Source organism: Pan paniscus, chromosome Y, assembly GCF_029289425.2.
Source record: "Pan paniscus chromosome Y, NHGRI_mPanPan1-v2.0_pri, whole genome shotgun sequence".
In the NCBI taxonomy this organism is placed as follows: domain Eukaryota; kingdom Metazoa; phylum Chordata; class Mammalia; order Primates; family Hominidae; genus Pan; species Pan paniscus.
The window spans coordinates 22,683,588-22,699,805 of record NC_073273.2 but is presented as its reverse complement, the minus strand read 5'-3'; positions in this window follow the sequence as shown (position 1 = coordinate 22,699,805).

The window sequence follows — 16,218 nt, the reverse complement described above, 5'->3', positions numbered from 1 at the left end:
TATATAAACACCAATGAAAATGAATATGAAATTATATGACACACAATTATATTGTGGAAAGACTGAATAAATAAGTGAACTAAGCTCTAAGAAAAAAGATGATGATATAAAAAGATATAGAAGTAAAAACCTGGGCTGGTATAGCATAATTAATGTATCAGTAAAGTATGTACGTTGTAGAAGTGGCAGAAGACAGCATAGAGAGTAAGACCTGACCAAAAGCTTTAAGAAAAGTTCTATACCCTTAAACAAGATTAAAGTGGACTCAGGAAAACATGGGACACATGAGGGAAAGGACACATGCTCCAGATAGGCCAAAGCTCAGAGCATCTCTACCGTCTCCAGGAGGAAAGGGGAGGCAAAGCAGCAGGCAGAAGACAGCACAGCCAGGTCAGCACAGGGAGAAGCCAGGTGGGCTCCGTCATACAGGTAGTGAGGAGCCACTGCCAGGTGGGCTTTATTCATTAGTTTGTTTTGTTTCCTTTAGTAACAAAGAGACATGATCAAAGTTGACCTTTGTAAGTGTTGCTGCAGCTGAACAAAAAGATGGATAAAACCAGTGTTTTAAAAATTATGTTGCATACAGCACCATCCTCAGTGAGTTATTAGTAGAACACACAGGCACACACATGCACACACATTCACACTGAGCCCAGATTATTCTGGCAAATTCTGGGTTAAGCAAACTAAAAGAAACATCTTTAGTGCTGGACTTCTCAGAACCTGGAATGTGGCTATATGACTCATGAAACAGCAAGGTTAAGACAGAGCATGTCATTTTTTCCAGAATTGTTGAAACATTTTCCTTCCCTTGGCATCAGTGTCACCTTCTTTCTCCTGGTTCTCCATCAACCTCTTTGGCTGCTCCTTCTTGATTTCCTTTTTGACGATCTGCTGCTGCTCAGCCATTCTCTTTTCATTCCCCATGGATTTCTCAAGTGTGTTTCTATTCCTGCATTTTAAACTTTCCTTGTTTTTCCTGACACCTCTCCTTGTCTGACCCTCCCCTGTTCTAAGGCAGGTGTTCCATCTGTGTGTGCTTTTGGCATCCTGGGATGCTCCCAGCATGTTCCCTGACACACTCCATCAGGTTTTCTCTGCAGACTCTGTGAGAGCAGCAGCCTTGTTTCCACCGATCCTTCAATGCTCAGCACATAACACAGAAGCTGACTCCATAACATTTAGTTGGCCAACTGAGACTAAATGTATGTTCCTCTAGATCTTAAAAAGTTACAAAAACATAGCACAATAGTCAAAAAAATTCTCTTTAGTCAGGAGTTCTCTATATATGTACGACAGTTTGAAGTCATTATTAAAGCAAAGTGAAAGAGAAACTGTCACAGAATTCCCTAAGATAAATTATTTTGCTTTAATCTTCAATTCATCATGTGAGATAACCAAGACCAAGTGTTATTGTAAATATTTCTTACAACACAATTAACTGATTTTTATCATTTGAAATAACCACAAAATAAATCAGTCAATAAAAAATTGCATAAATAATCATTTCAAGTAAAATTCTGCCTAAATTTTACTCATATGTTCAAATGATAATGAGCTCATAGGTGTTTCCAATACCTCAGTCAAAACATTGTACTGATTCCAGCTGTGGGAATAGTATCTGCAAGTTATTTTACAGATGGGGAAAAGGTACTTATGTGACATTGGCCTTTGCACTACTGTGCACTTTTGGGTCAGGAAAAAGCTGTTCCCTTAAAATCCTAAAATCTCTTCTGTCAGGTCTGAATGTGGGTGGGAAACAAAGTTTTACAAATTTTAGCCACAGATGTTTTATTCCTTGCTTAAAGCAGTGACTAGATAAAGGCCACTTGAAGAGCCTCCAATGTTTCTTTAGAAGCATGTGCCTGAGAACATCTTCCTGAAACACTCCCTTGTCTCTGCCCAAAATCACCTTAGGTAGGAAAATCAAAACTCAGCAGTCTGAGGAGATCCAAGGGGATCATTGAGCTCTGAGTCTTACGAGAGAAGAGAGAGAGTTCTAAGACTGTTTGTGTGTAAATTTATGGGTTCCAAGTGCAATTTTGCTGTAAGCATGGATGGCATAGTGGTGAACTCAGGGCTTTTAGGTATCCATCACCAGAATAATGCACATTGTACCCATTAAGTAATTTCTCACTGTTCACCCCTTCCATCCCCTCACCCTCCTGAGTCTCCATTATTCCACTCTCTACACCAATATCTACACATCTTTTAGCACCTGCTAATGAGTGATAAAATATGATGTTTATTCTGTGTCTGGCTTGCCTCACTTACAAAAATGGCCTCCAGTTTCATCCATGTGTCTGCAAAAAAGTTATGATTCTATTGTTTTTTATGCCTGAATAGTATTTCATTGTGTATATTTTCTACATTTTCTTTCTCCAATCATTTGTTGATGGACATTTAGGTTGATTTTATATCTGTGCTACTGTGAATAGTGTTGCAACAAATACACAGGTATAGTTATCTTTCTGATAGATTGATTTCTTTTCCTTTGCATAAATACTCAGTGGTGGGATTGCTGAATCAGACAGAGCCAATAGATGATCAGTAATGGTGGCCAATCATCAGCTAGAAACAAAGAACTTAGCAGGGCTTGAAAACACCAAAACTCTGAGACCACTGACCTTCAAAAACTTCAACAGCCCTGAGTGAAAAGTCCAAACACATTTATCTACCATTCAAAGATGCTTTATTGTCTGTCCTCTGTGCATCTCAGTAGCCTCTTTTTACCACACTGTCTCTATACTGCATGAGCCATTTATATGAAACTATCTGACACTCCAAGGCATCTTATACCATGTATTCAACCATGTATCCCTAGTACCTAGCACAGTCTTGGTATATAGTTTGCTACTAAACTTTTGCAGAATGAAGGATTTATCTTGTATCGAAGTTCCAAGTTTTAAGGTGATTCTTCACTAAGAAAAAGCATTACAGTTCACAAATAATCTACTTCCCTTTTTACAAATGGGATCGATTTTAATCTTATCTCCTAATAACATTACTTTCATTTATTCTGATCTAAATATTCTGTCCTAAGAGAGCAATAAGAAAGAGAGTTGAAGCTGGAGTTTGAAGAATTGTACATGGTTCTATGATACCTTACCTTGTTTTAACCTGAGTGACTCTCCCCTAGCAGAGAGAGAGCCAGACAGGCTCTATTTTAGTTTCTTCATGTGCAGCCCCCTTTACCTCCCTCCCTTAAGGGCATAACTAGTGTAAACTGACTCAAAGCACATCCAGGAATGCACATACTGATAAGATATTGAGGCAAGCTGCACCAGCAGCTCCTAGGGACGTGCTTGGTGAATGTCTCCCCAAACCCCTGCATTTCTCTCTTTGTGATAGTTTAAGTCCCTGCACCTGGAACTGTTTCTTTGTTGTGTAACTGCTTTTGTAACCAATTAATTTTTTAAGTATTTGCCAGCTCTGCTTCAATAAAAATTGTTTCAGTTAAACTCCCCCCTCCCTTATTTAGACCACGGAATAAAAAAAAATCAGCCCCTTCCTCGGGGCCAAGAGAATTTTCAGCGTTAGCTGCCTCTCGGTCGCTGGCTAATAAAGGATTCCTTAATTTGTCTCAAAGTGTGGCGTTCCTCTGTAACTCGCTTGGTTACAACAGTCCACACTGTGGCCTGACGTGCATCGCCCACCTGAGCTTCATCTGTTAGCTATGTCAGGGAAGATAAGCAGGGTGAGAGTGGCCTCATCAGAGGACCCAAGATCTCTGGCTTCCCCATCTGGCAAGTGCACCTCTGTGAACAAAGACTTCAGAGCCAGATGACAAGAATGGCCCAAGCAGTCCACCAGGGAAACCTGGGCCCAGTGTACATCAATGCAGAGCATCAAGCATGGCATAACAGGTGCACAGTTGCCTATTCCTGTTCAGAGATGACTGCATCCCACACACTGTAAAATGAAGAAATGCAGAGAAGCAGATGTAACTGAAGCAGACAGCAGGAGCAACAAGGAAGGACAACCACGACCTAGGAGGGCACCATGCCAGAGATGTCTGGACCCTATGCTAGGCTCAGTGCCTGTTATACTCTTGGGATCCAACGCTTTCCCTCTCCATCACAATGCATACTTGGCATTATTTGTTGTTTAAAATATTTTCCTTAGTTTTCACCTTTCCTAGGAGACACAGGCAGACCCTGTGACACTACAGCTTCTGGCACACAGTAGGTGCATCACAAACATCTGCTGAGTTCACACACTCTTGCCTTCTCAAACCTTCTTGTCAAGTCTTCAGTGAAAAGGAATTGCTGATTGAGCAAGAATTAAACTTCTAGAGACTTCTGGATCCACTGAAGTTTAAGACAAGGTGAGATTTGTTTACTGCCATATTCCTAGCTCATAGCATACTGTAGTCACTTAAAAAATGTTTGTTGAATCAGTGACTGAATTGATTCATACGTCATACTTAGCTATATATTTTCTGAGTAAAATTGATGAATTTAATAGTTTAATTCTAGTATAATTTTACTTTCCTTATTCAACGAACCTGACAATTCAACTCGGTGCCAAGCACATGGCTGCTGAAGGAAAGGAGGTATAAGATACGATTTCTGTCTACAAGAAAGCCACAATCTAAAAAGTAGAAACATATGAAGAAATTATCATAATAAATAGGCTACATTCAAAATCAGAGGGGTTTGTTTCTATTTTAAACAGCTCTAGTCAGGAAGTGTTAGAAAGTTCTAAACAGGAAATGTTCCAACACACCATCCAAGCATGAAGCAGGAGACACCCATAATTGAGCTTGCTGCCACCAACCCCAACAGCAAGAATTCCAGTCCTGCTGCTGCAGAGTAAGTGTCACTCTGATTTTATTAGTGCTGTGTAACCCAGTTTTAGACTCTCTGGTTCTCACTTAGTGTTCTAAAGAAGTATTAAAGAGAAAATATTATTATGGTTTGATCCCATCCACTGCAGACATCATAACATCATGCCAGTTATAAGGCCTATCATTTAAAAAGAAAATTGTTAGCTTAACTTATTTATCCAAATATCAGTATTAGATAAACATCAGACTTTGTCTTCAGACTTTGGATTTATGGGTTAAATAGCATACAAATATGATTAGAGCCTTAAAGTTTACACTTCTCTGGTTTGCTCAAATTTTTTTCAAAATAGCATATGCCTTTCTAAAAAATTGTTAGTATATTTTTAAAAGTGAACATAAAAATATATATTTACCAAAAACAAAATACAGCTCCCATTGGCAAATGATGATTTTGAAATACAACAGACAACTTCTTTTGGGAACCATTTAATCAGTGCTCACTTTTGCACTCTTTCCAGAAATGTCAATGGCTTTAAAATGTAGAAGTATATTATACAACTAAACTTACACTTATTCAGTATTGTGCAATATTTAGTACTTGTTCTAGCCAACTCTTGCTGAATAGTAAGCCATTCCAAAACTTAAGGAATTATTTATTAATTGTTTATTGTTATTATTTGTTTAGTGACTTTAAATAATGTTGTTTCTCATGGTTTTGTGGGTTGATGGGCACTACAAAAGTTCTCTTTTGGAGTCTTTCTTGCGGTTGCAGTTGGTTGGCTGCTGCTGAACTCACCTGAAAGCTCAACTAGGCTAAAGAGCCTAGACGGGTCACTCATATGGCTGGCAGTGCATATTGGCTGCTGAGTGTGATGCCTATATGACCTCTCTATGTTATCTGGAGTGCTCACTACGTGATAGTTGGTCCCAAGACACACAGGCAAATACTACAAAGCTTCTTAGGACCTAGCCTTGGAGTTCCTAGAATACAACTTCTGCTCCATCCTATTGATAAAGCAAGTCAGTGTGACCAGCACAGATTCAAGAAATGGGAGATTCGACTCTAACTGTCAATGTAAAGAGCAGCATGTGCATGTAAGGAGGAAAGAAATTGAGGGCATCACCTTGAAGGCTATCATATCACACCTTATTCCAACTAATGAAAATTATGCATTAGATGGGTAGTCTTAGCTACTCATCTCTCCCCCAGAAACCCAAGCTAAGCACGGATATATTGAAGAGAATATCAGCACCATTAAACAAACTCTAGAAAAATAACATGTGATGACTGAGGTTAATTCAGTCTGTCAATTACATCAATATAATTCCCATCTTTTAACCCTAAATATGGTGAAGAAGAATTGAATTCTACAAAAGTCTTTCATCTGTTTTCCTATGGAATAATTAACAAACGCAATAAATGTATAAATAGTATGAAGCCCAATTTATTTTAGATTTTTACCTCTTAACTTCAAAGCTTATAGAAATCCAGAGAACTAATTATCATAATCCATAATGCCTGGACCAGAAGACTTTGTGACATGCTAAAAATGTATTACTAACTAGGAAATTTAAAACTTTTTGGTTAGTGATTTTAAGAGAGCTGACTAGCTCATCACCACAATTCACACAGATTAAGAATGGAGATTACTCTGCTGAGTGGATTCATAGTGATCAGAAAAAAAAATCACAAAAGAGGAAAAGAGATAGAGAAGGGGAAACATACTGTCAATCCCTTCAATTAAAGTGATTTTTCAAATGGTTTGATCTTGTATTTGCAAAGGAAATGCAGCTTATTGTGATAGAATAAGAATACGACTAATGTATCTTTTTTTTTTTTTTTTTTTTTTTTGAGACGGAGTCTCACTCCGTCACGCAGGCTGGAGCGCAGTGGTGCGATCTTGGCTCACTGCAAGCTCTGCCTCCCAGGTTCATGCCATTCTCCTGCCTCAGCCTCCAGAATAGCTGGGACTACAGGCGCCCGTCGCCACACCCGGCTGATTTTTTTGTATTTTTTGTAGATACAGGGTTTCACCATGTTAGCCAGCATGGTCTCGATCTCCTGACCTTGTGATCCACCCACCCCAGCCTCCCAAATTGCTGGGATTATGGGCATGAGCCACTGTGCCTGGCTCGTCTTCTTTTGAGAAATGTCTCCTTATGTCCCTTGTCAATGTTTTAATGGGGTTATTTTCTTAATGTTCAACATCACTAATCATCAGAGAAATGCAAATCAATGTGAGATACCATCTGATATTAGTCAGAATGGCTACTATTAAAAAGTAAAAAAAAAAAGACATTCTGTTTAGACTTCAGGGAAAATGAAATGTTTATACACTGTTGGTGAGAATGTAAATTAGTTCAGCCACTGTGAAAAGCAGTTTGGAGATTTTTCAAAGAATTTAAAACAGAAGTACCATTCAACCAGCAATTCCATTACTGAGTATATATCCAAAAGAAAATTAAAAATTCTACAAAAAGAAACCCCACACGCACTTGTATATGCATCATATTGCTATTCACAATAGGGAAGGCATGGAATTAACTTATCTGTGAATCAATAAATTGGATAGAAATGTGTGTCACATATACACCATAAAATTCTATGCACACATTAAAAAGAATACAATTATGTCCTGTGCAGTAACATGCATACTTCTGGAGGCCATTATCCTAGGGAAATTAATACAGGAACAGAAAACCAAATACCACATGTTCTTGCCTATAAGTAGGATCAAAACATGGGGTACCCATGAATACAAAGACGCCAACAATAGACACTGAAAACTGCTAGATGAAGAAGGGAAGGAGGAGGGTAGGGGGTGAGAAACTATGAGTGTTATGCTTACTGCGTAGGTGATGGGATCAATAATATCCCACATTGCTCAGCATCACACAATATATCCATGTAACAAACCTGCAAATATACTCCCTGAATCTAAAAATTTAAGGCAGAGACAGAATAAGAGGGCAGAATAGAGGCCTACATTCCCATCCACCACACCAAACACCAAATTTTCACAACTCACTACATTCACGAATCACTGTCAAAGGGACCAAAAACTGGGTGAGCAATCACAGTACCTGGTATTAACTTCAAATCACTGAAACAGACATTGGAGAAGACAAACAAATAAGAGACGGTCTAGAAGCACGGATGCTACCTCTTTTTCAACCACCAGTAGTGACTACATGGTGCAGAGATACTATGTTTGGGAGAGGGAGAGCATAATTTGTGAGGCTTTGCAAAAAATTCAGTACTACCCCCTCACAGTGAAAAGCAGAACAAGACTGTTCTCAGCTGACATTTGCCAATGGGGGGAGCACTTGTATTGGCCTTAGAAAGAGGAAAACCTCCCATCCTAGTGTTGGGAGCTTGAGTTTTTACAAGTCTTGCCATCATGAGTTGACGTGCTATTGGACTCTAGGAGAACTTAAGGGGCAGTCTAGGCCACAAGGACTTCAATTATTAGGCAAGTCATATTCCGAGCTGGGCTCAGAGCCAGTGGAATGTGGAGGGTGGGGAAAATGGGGTCTACTGAGACAGCAGCCAGAGCTAAGGGAGTACTCACAATACCAATCCTCCACTCCCACCTAGCAGCAGCCACACAACACAGAGAAACCAGTGAATTTGGGAGAGGGAGAGCACAGTGACTGGAGGACATTACATTAAACTCAGTGCTGCCATGTCAGTAAAGACCTGGCAGAATTCATCACCTGCTGACTAAAGAACCCCTGTACCCAGAATAAAAAACAGTGACAACCAGGTAATACACCATGGGCATTGGGCTCTGAGAAGCGCTAACTTCAGGTGTGACCCAGTACATTTCTAGCTGTGGTAGCTATGGTGAAAGACTTCTGTTTGAGAAAAGCAAGGGGGAAAGTAAAGGGACCTCTGCATTGCACATGATATGCCAGCTCAACCACAGTGGGGTAGAGCACCAAGCCAATTCTTAGAGTCCTGAGTCCAGGCCTAGGGTCTTCTTGGTCAACACCTCTGCCCTTGCCCTGGGCCAAAGGTTGAGTCCCAGGTATTGCAGAATTTATCACAAGCTAATTAAAGAGTCCTCGTGCTTTAATTGAGAAAGTGATGATGATTTGGTGGAAATCCCCCATGAGCCAGTAGTGTTGGCAGTCATAAAAGAGGCTCTTCTGCCTGCAGACAGGGGAAGGAAGAGTAGAAAATACTTTGTCTTATTCCCAAAGTGCCAGGTTTGCTACAGTAAAATAGAAGAGCAGGTAAATTTTGAAGATTCTATGCTTTAATCTCTGGCTCCCAAGTAGCATCTGTGGACACACTCATGGCTAGGTGAAATTGCCACCCTATAGGCAGAGACACAAACCTGGCTGGCTTTGCCACCTATTAATCACAGAGTCCTAGGGCTTTGAATAAACTTATATGGTAGCCAAGTAGTGGTTGCAGTGGGCCTTGCATGAGACCAAGTTCTGTGCTTACTTCAGGTGTGAACCAGCACAGTCTCAGTGGTGGTGGCCACAGGAGTGCTTATGTTACCCCAACCCCAGCTTCACATGTCTCAGCACAGAAAGAGAGACTGGTGATTTGAGAAGTAAGGGAAGAGAACAAGAGTCTCTACTTGATAAATAAGGAGTACTTTCCTTGATGTTAATCCAAGGCTACCAAGGCAGTACCTCTATGTGTTTGCATAAACTACCATGCTATTGGGTTTGGGACCCAAGTTTCTTTGAATACCTGGAAAGTGTTCCCAAAGATAATGGGCACTAACAAACCCAAGCTGTGAAGACTACAATAAAGACTGAACTCTTCAATGCCCAGATACAGATGAACATCTACAAGTATCAAGGCCATCCAGGAAAACATGACCTCACCAAACAAGCTAAATAAATCATCAGGGACAAATCCTGGAAAAACAGAGATATGTGACTTTTCATACAGGAAATCCAAAATAGCTGGTTGAGGTAATTCAAAGAAATGTACAATATAACACAGAGAAGGAATTCAAAATTCTATCAGATAAATTTAACAATGAGATTGAAATAAAAAGAATAAAGCAGAAATTCTGAAGTTAAAATGCTATTGTCATACTGAAGAATGGATCAGAATTACTTAAAAGAATTGAACAAGGAGAAGATAGATTTAGTGAACTTAAAGTCAGACTATTTAAAAATACAAAGTCAGAGGAGACAAAAAAGAATAAAAAATAAAGCATGTCTGTAGAATTTAAAAAATAGCCTCAAAATAGCAAATCTAAGAGTTATTGGCCTTAAAGAGGAGGTAGAAAAAGAGATGAGTTGAACATTTATTTAAATAAATAATATTAAACAATTCCTCAACGTTTGATATCAATATTCGAGTAACAGAAAGTTACAGAACATAAAGCAGATTTAACCTAAAGAAGCCACCTGAGGTCACGTAACTGAACTCCCAAAGGTTAAGGATTAAGAAATGATTCTAAAAGCATCGAGAGAAGAGAAAGAAATAACATTCAGTGGAACTCCAATACATCTGACAGCAGACTTTTCAGGGGAAAATTTACAGGCTGGGAGACTGGCATGACATATTAAAAAAGCTAAAGAAAAAAAGACTTTTACTTTAGAATAATGTATCTGACAAAAAACGTCCTTTAATTTGACAGAAAAATAAGAACTTTTTCTGACAGAAAAAAAAAAAAAAAAAAAAACTGAGGGATTTCATTAACACCAGACCTGTCCTACAAGAAATGCTAAAGGGATATCTTAACCTAAAAGAAAAAAAGTGAGCAAGAAGAAATCATCTGAAGGTACAGAACTCACTAGCAATAGCATATGGAAAAACACTGAATATTATAACATGGTAATTATGGGGTGCAAAAATCTCAAATGGAAAGAGTAAACATATGAACTTTAAAGTACTTTTTTCCAATTCTGTGAAGAAAGTCATTTGTAGCTTGATGGAGATGGCATTGAATCTATAAATTACCTTGGACAGTATGGCCATTTTCATGATATTGATTCTTCCTACCAATGAGCATGGAATGTTATTCCATTTGTTTGTATCCTCTTTTATTTCATTGAGCAGTGGTTTGTAACTCTCCCTGAAGAGGTCCTTCACATCCCTTGTAAGTTGGATTCCTAGGCATTTGATTCTCTCTGAAGCAATTGTGAATGGGAATTCACTCATGATTTGGCTCTCTGTTTGTCTGTTATTGGTGTATAAGAATGCTTCTGATTTTTGTACATGGATTTTGTATCCTGAGCCTTGGCTGAAGTTGCGATTCAGCTTAAGGAGATTTTGGGCTGAGACAATGGGGTTTTCTAGATATACAATCGTGTCATCTGCAAACAGGGACAATTCAACTTCCTCTTTTCCTAATTGAATACCCTTTATTTCCTTCTCCTGCCTGATTGCCCTGACCAGAACTTCCAACACTATATTGAATAGGAGAGGTGAGAGAGGGCATCCCTATTTTCTGTCAGTTTTCAAAGAGAATGCTTGCAGTATTTGCCCATTCAGTATGACATTGGCTGTGGGTTTGTCATAGATAGCTCTTATTATATTGAGAAACGTCCCATCGATACCTAATTTATTGAGAGTTTTTAGCATGAATTTTGTTGAATTTTGTCAAAGGTCTTTTCTTCATCTATTGAGACAATCATGTGGTTTTTGTCTTTGGTTCTGTTTATATGCTGGATTACATTTATTGATTTGCCTATGTTGAACCAGTTTGCATCCCAGGGATGAAGCCCACTTGATAATAGTGGATAAGCTTTTTGATGTGCTGCTGAATTCGGGTTGCCAGTATTTTGTTGAGGATTTTTGCATCAATGTTCATCAAGGATATTGGTCTAAAATTCTCTTTTTGTGTTGTGTCTCTGCCCGGCTTTGCTATCAGGATGATGCTGGCCTCATAAAGTGAGCTAGGGAGGATTCCCTCTTTTTCTATTGATTGGAATAGTTTCAGAAGGAATGGTAATAACTCCTCCTTGTACCTCTGGTAGAATTCGGCTGTGAATCCATCTGGTCCTAGGCTTTTTTGATTCATAAGCTATTGATTATTGTCTTAATTTCAGAGCCTGTTATTGGTCTATTCAGAGATTCAACTTCTTCCTTGTTTAGTCTTGGGAGAGTGCATGTGTTCAGGAATTTATCCATTTCTTCTAGATTTTCTGGTTTATTTGCATAAAGGTTTCTATAGTATTCACTGGTGGTAGTTTGTATTTCTGTGGGATCAGTGGTGATATCACCTTTATCATTTTTTATTGCATCTGTTTAATTCTTCTATCTTTTCTTCTTTATTAGTCTGCTAGCAGTCTATCAATTTTGTTGATCTATTCAAAAAAGCAGCTCCTGCATTCGTTGACTTTTTGAAGGGGTATTTGTCTCTCTATTTCCTTCAGTTCTTCTCTAATTTTAGTTATTTCTTGCCTTCTATGAGCTTCTGAATGTGTTTGCTCTTGCTTCTCTAGTTCTCTTAATTGTGATGTTAGGGTGCCGTATTAGATCTTTCCTGCTTTCTCTTGTGGGCATTTAGTGCTATAAATTTCCCTCTACACACTGCTTTGAATGTGTCCCAAAGATTCTTGTATGTTGTGTCTTTGTTTTCTTTGGTTTCAAAGAACATCTTTATTTCTGCCTTCATTTCGTTATATACCCAGTAGTCATTCAGGAGCAGGTTGTTCAGTTTCCATGTATTCGAGCAGTTTTGAGTGAGTTTCTTTTTTTTTTTTTTTTTTTTTTTTTTTTTTTTTTTTTTTTGAGACGGAGTCTCGCTCTGTCGCCCAGGCTGGAGTGCAGTGGCGCGATCTCGGCTCACTGCAAGCTCCGCCTCCCGGGTTCACGCCATTCTCCTGCCTCAGCCTCCCGAGTAGCTGGGACTACAGGCGCCCGCTACCATGCCCGGCTAATTTTTTGTATTTTTAGTAGAGACGGGGTTTCACCGTGTTAGCCAGGATGGTCTTGAGTGAGTTTCTTAATCCTGAGTTCTAGTTTGATTGTACTGTGGTCTGAGAGACAGTTTGTTATAATTTCTGCTCTTTTACATTTGCTGAAGAGTGCTTTACTTCCAACTATGTGGTCGACTTTGGAATAGGTGTGGTGAGGTGCTGAAAAGAATGTATATTCTGTTGATTTGGGGTGGAGAGTTCTGTAGATGTCTATTAGGTCCGCTTGGTGCAGCGCTGAGTTCAATTCCTGGATATCCTTGTTAACTTTCCTTCTCATTGATCTGTGTAATATTGACAGTGCGGTGTTAAACCCCCCCATTATTATTGTGTGGGAGTCTAAGTCTCTTTGTAGGTCTCTAAGGACTTTATGAATCTGGGTGCTCCTGTATTGGGTGCATATATATTTAGGATAATTAGCTCTTCTTGTTGGATTGATCCTTTTACCATTATGTCATGGCCTTCATTGTCTCTTTTGATCTTTGCTGGTTTAAAATCTGTTTTATGAGAGACTAGGATTGCAACCCCTGCCTTTTTTTTGTTTTCCATTTGCTTGGTAGATCTTCCTTCATCCCTTTATTTTGAGCCTGTGTGTGTCTCTGCACATGAGATAGGTTTCCTGAACACAGCACACTAATTGTTCTTGACTCTTTATGCAATTTGACAATCTGTGTCTTTTAATTGGAGCATTTAGCCCATTTACATTTGAGGTTGATATTGTTATGTGTGAAATTTATCCTGTCATTATGATGTTAGCTGGTTATTTTGCTCATTAGTTGATGCAGTTTCTTCCTAGCATCGATGGTCTTTACAATTTGGTGTTTTTGCAGTGGCTGGTACAGGTTGTTCCTTTCCACTTTTAGTGTTTCCTTCAGGAGCTCTTTTAGGGCAGGTCTGGTGGTGACAAAATCTCTCAGCATTTGCTTGTCTGTAAAGGATTTTATTTCTCCTTCACTTACGAAGCTTAGTTTGGCTGTATATGACATTCTGGGTTCAAAATTCTTTTCTTTGAGAATGTTGAATATTGGCCCCCACTCTTCTGGCTTGTAGAGTTTCTGCCAAGAGATCAGCTGTTAGTCTGAAGGGCTTCCCTTTGTGGGTAATCTGACATTTCTCTCTGGCTGCCCTTAACATTTTTTCCTCATTTCAACTTTGGTGAATCTGACAATTATGTGTCTTGGAGTTTCTCTTCTCGAGGAGTATCTTTCTGGCATTCTCTGTATTTCCTGAATGTGAATGTTGGCCTGCCTTCCTAGATTGGGGAAGTTCTCCTCGATAATATAAACAGTGTGTTTTTCAACTTGGTTCTATTTTCCCCATCACTTTCAGATACACCAATCAGATGTAGATTTTGTGTTTTCACATAGTTCTATATTTCTTGGAGGTTTGCTCATTTATTTTTATTCTTTTTTCTCTAAACTTCTCTTTTCACTTCATTTCATGCCTTTCATCTTCCATCACTGATACCGTTTCTTCCAGTTGATTGAATCATCTACTGAGGCTTGGGCATTCATCACGTAGTTCTCGTGCCATGGTTTTCAGCTCTATCAGGTCCTTTAAGGACTTCTCTGCATTGATTATTCTACTTAGCCATTCATCTATTTTTTTTTCAAGCTTTTTAACTTCTTTGCCATGGGTTCAAAGTTTCTCCTTTAGCTTGAAGTCATTTGATCGTCTGAAGCCTTCTTCTCTCAACTCATCAAAGTCATTCTCCATCTGGATTTGTCCCATTGCTGGTGAGGAGATGCATTCCTTTGGAGGAGGAGAGGCACTCTCATTTTTAGAGTTTCCGTTTTTTCTGCTCTGTTTTTTCCCCATCTTTGTGGTTTTATCTACCTTTGGTCTTTGATGATTTTGATGTACAGATGGATTTTTTGCATGGATGTCCTTTCTGTTTGTTAGTTTTCCTTCTAACAGTCAGGACCCTCAGCTGCAGGTCTGTTGGAGTTTGCTGAAGGTCCACTCCTCACCCTGTTTGCCTGGGTATCAGCAGCTGTGGCTGCAGAACAGCAGATACTGGTGAACCACCAATGCTGCTGCTTGATTGTTCCTCAGGAAGTTTTGTCTCACAGGAGTACCCAGCCATGTTAGGTTTCAGTCCACCCCTACTGGGGGTGCCTCCCAATTGGGCTACTCGGGGTTCAGGGACCCAGTTGAGGAGGCAGTCTGCCCGCTCTCAGATCTCCAGCTGCAGCTGGGAGAATCACTACTCTCTTCAAATCTGTCAGACAAGGACATTTAAGTCTGCAGAGATTTCTGCTGCCTTTTGTTTGGCTATGTCCTACCCCCAGAGGTGGAGTCTACAGAGGCAGGCAGGCCTCCTTGAGCTGAAGTGGGCTCCACCGAGTTCGAGCTTCCCGGATGCTTTACCTACTCAAGCCTCAGCAATGGCTGGGGACCCTTCCCCAGCCTTGCTGCCACGTTGCAGTTTGATCTCAGACTGCTGTGCTAGCAATGAGTGAGGTTCTGTGAGCATAGGACCCTCCAATCCAGGCATGAGATATAATCTCCTGGAGTGACGTTTGCTAAGACAACTGGAAAAGTGTAGTATTAGGGTGGGAATAACCCAATTTTCCAGGTGCCATCTGTCACCCCTTTCTTTGACTGGGAAAGGGAATTCCCTGACCCCTTGTGCTTCCCAGGAGAGGTGATGTCTCACCCTGCTTCTGCTCATGCTCGGTGCACTGCACTCACTGTGCTGCACCCTCAGTCTGACACTCTCCAGTGAGATGAACCCGGTACCTCATTGGGAAACGCAGAAATCACCCATCTTCTGTGTTGCTCATTCTGGGAGCTGTAGACTGGAGTTGCTGCTATCAGACATCTTGGCTCCAACCTCCGTTTTGCTTGTTTCTTTGTTTATGCAATCAATGTTAAATTGTCCACAGTCTAAAATAATGTATTATGTTATTTTCAAGCCTCATGGTAATTTCAAATCAAAAAGTGTACCACAGATGTACAAAAAGTAAAAAGCAAGAAATTAGATTATAATTCAAGAGAAATCACCTCCACTAAAAGGAAGACAGGAAGAAAGGGAAGAAGGAAGAGAGAACAAAAATCAATCAGAAAAAAATTTAAAAAATGGCAGGAGTAAGTTCTTATCACTGATAACATTGAATTTAAATGAACTAAATACACCAGTCAAAAGAATAATAGTGGATGAATAGATAGAGAAGCAGGACAATAATCTGTGACCTACCAAAAAAACCCACACTTTATCTATAAAGATACATTTAGACTGAAAATAAAAGGATGAAAAAAGTTATTCCTTGCCAAAAAGAGCAGAACTAGCCATACTTATACCAGACAAAAATAAATTTCAACAAAAGACCGTAGGAAGAAATTAAAAGGTCATTATATAATAATAAAGAGATCAATTCATCAAGAGGATATAATAATTGAAAATATATATGCACCCAACACTAAAGCACTTAGATAAATGAAGCAAATATTATAAGAGCTAAAGAAAGAGACCTCAATACAATATTGGCACGACAATTTAACACCCCACTTTAGTCATTGGACAGACC